Source organism: Mus caroli, unplaced genomic scaffold (assembly GCF_978045245.1).
Source record: "Mus caroli unplaced genomic scaffold, Mus_caroli_1 scaffold_7, whole genome shotgun sequence".
Classification (NCBI taxonomy): Eukaryota; Metazoa; Chordata; class Mammalia; order Rodentia; family Muridae; genus Mus; species Mus caroli.
The window spans coordinates 110,729,253-110,731,844 of record NW_028227262.1 but is presented as its reverse complement, the minus strand read 5'-3'; positions in this window follow the sequence as shown (position 1 = coordinate 110,731,844).

Sequence of the window (2,592 nt, the reverse complement as noted above, 5' to 3'; positions counted from 1 at the left end):
ACTAGTGGGGACTTAGCCCAGGCCCCACCCTTTTCTCTAAGACTTGAACTTAACTATATGGATCTGAGAGTGCCTTCAAACTTCTAACACTTCTGCCTTTACTTACTAGTTGTAATCATGTAATTATTTACAGATTACAGTCATGCTCCTCTATGTTTAAATTATGCAGTACTAGGGATCGAACCCAGGACTTTATGCATACTGGGCAAGCACTCTCCTAACTGAGCTATATCCCCAGCCCCAAACTTCGTTTTTATATTCTTTTCATCATTGTTGTTGTTAGGTTTTTGGTTGTTTTGCTTGGCTGGTTTTTGGAGGGAGGGTTTGTTTTACTTTTGCTTTTGTTGTTGTTTTTGAGACAAGGTCTCTATGTAGCCCTGGCTTTCCTGGAACTCTCTACTGTAGACCACACCGGTCTCAAATTCACAGAGATTTCTGCCTCTGCCTTCCCCTCTCTCTGCCTCTGCCTCTCTGCCTCTGCCTCTCTGCCTCTACCTCTCTGCCTCTGCCTCTCAAGTGTTAGGACTAAAGACATGGGCTACTATCACCCGGCCCTTAATAGATACTTTGAGGACAAGCCATATTACCTAGAATGAGATGAGTATTTGCAATCAGCTCAGTTAGTAATGGAGCCCAATTCAAAGTGTTGTTTTCAACTTTGAACCACTATGCTTAAGATAACTGACCAAGGAGACGCCTCCCCTGTGACTATACCCAAACTGTTTGTTCTTTACCGCCCCCACCCCGTAGTCACAGCTTCCAAACCTATGAATTCAACTATGAATTCAATCAAAACCACTCCTTACAAATTGCATCCATACTAAATTTGTCCAACTTTTCTTGTCATTATTTTCTCAACAGTGTAGCATCATCTAAGGGCTCTTTACTTAGATTTGCATGGTATTGGGTATGGGAAGTAACGTACAGATGATTTTAAGTATACACAAAAGGTGCATGGGGAACAAACCCTACACCGTCTTACACAAGGGACTCTGATGTCTTCAGGTTTTAGTATCTTCACGATTCTGGAACTAAGTCTTTGAGGATACTAAGGAATGATTACTGAGGTCAGGCAAGGATTTGGGCCACAGAATTTGCCATCATCTACTTTCCCTCATCTAAGATCATCTTTTGTGGCAACTAAAATGGCTGAACTTAGAGGCCAAAACCTTACTCTCTCTGCCTTGACATGGAGAACCCAGCTGGTTGCTAGAAGTTGCTTCATGTTAGAGAGGAAGTGTAAGGCTTTCCCCCCCAGCCGACCTATATCTTCTGTCCCAAATACACACTGCCCACCAGCTCTTTGCTTGTTCAGGAGCTCTTTGTATTTGGAAGGGAGGCAGAGAGACAGGAGGGTGAGCCAACGGAGGTGGCAAAGCTACTGGTCACCCTGAAGTGTCCACTTACAGCTGAGACTGTATCCAAACACCATAAAAGGGCCGCACCAGATTCACAGAATCCCCCCGCATCCTGAGCATTGGTCTAGCCGAATAAAGTTTATTTGATTCCATCTATCACCTTCTCAAATAATTATGAACAGCGTGTTTACCAACTTAAAGCAAAGAGACGCTTAAATTCTTCCCAGAACACTCAGCTCTGCATTCCAAGTGCTTAGCCTGAGGGTCGCCATTGTGTACACACAATAAATCTTAGTGTATCAGGAATCCAGGCAGTCTCGAAGCTCCGATGACAGAGAACTTTTTTTTTTTTTCCTTTAACAGACAGAAGTCAGGGAGGGCAATCAAACAATGAGACTCGGGCAAGGGCGGCTCTGAACCTCTGAGCCGTGTGGGGGAGAAGACGGATGAGGCAGGAATTCTGAGAAAGATAACAAGAAGCAAGCCAGAGGGGAAAGAAAGAAGTTGGTGAAGCAGGAAGAGAAGAAAGCTCTGAAATAAAGCGGGGTGAGAGATAGAAGCTCGTGTGTGTGTGTGTGTGTGTGTGTGTGTGTGTGTGTGTACACCACGAGCAGGGGTCATCAGAAAAGGAAGCGTACCGGAAGGAAACCAGGGAGCACTGGGTGGGTCAGGCCAAGCTTCCACTGCAGAGAAGCAGGTACTTTGTTCAAACTGCATTACTCGCTGCCTGCCATCTGGCAAAGCAGAAAACAAAATGCCGGCCAGTAACCCTGACAATGGAAACTTGTCTACCGTAGAGGTTTTGAGAAGTGTGAGACTAGAATCCATCTGGAGGGGAGACCAGCACCTTCGTAAGTGCCACGCAACCAAGCTCGAAGAGGGTGATGTTTGCTCCCAAATCTTTTTTTTTTTTTTTTTTTGGTTTTGGTTTTGGTTTTTTTGAAACAGGGTTTCTCTATGTAGCCCTGACTGTCCTGGAAGTCACTCTGTAGACCTGGCTGGCCTCGAACTCAGAAATTCGCCTGCCTCTTCCTCCTCAGTGCTGGGATTAAAGGCGTGTGCCACAGCTCCCAAATCTTGATGGTTATGTTTCAGATAGAGTTTTTACGTACCACCGAAAATGCAGGAGCTGAACTTCGCCTCTGAAATGTAACAAAAAGAAAAAAAAAGAAGAAGAAAAAATAAAGAAAAAAAGAAAAAGGAAAAGGAAAAAAAAAAAACCTTGAAAACAAAT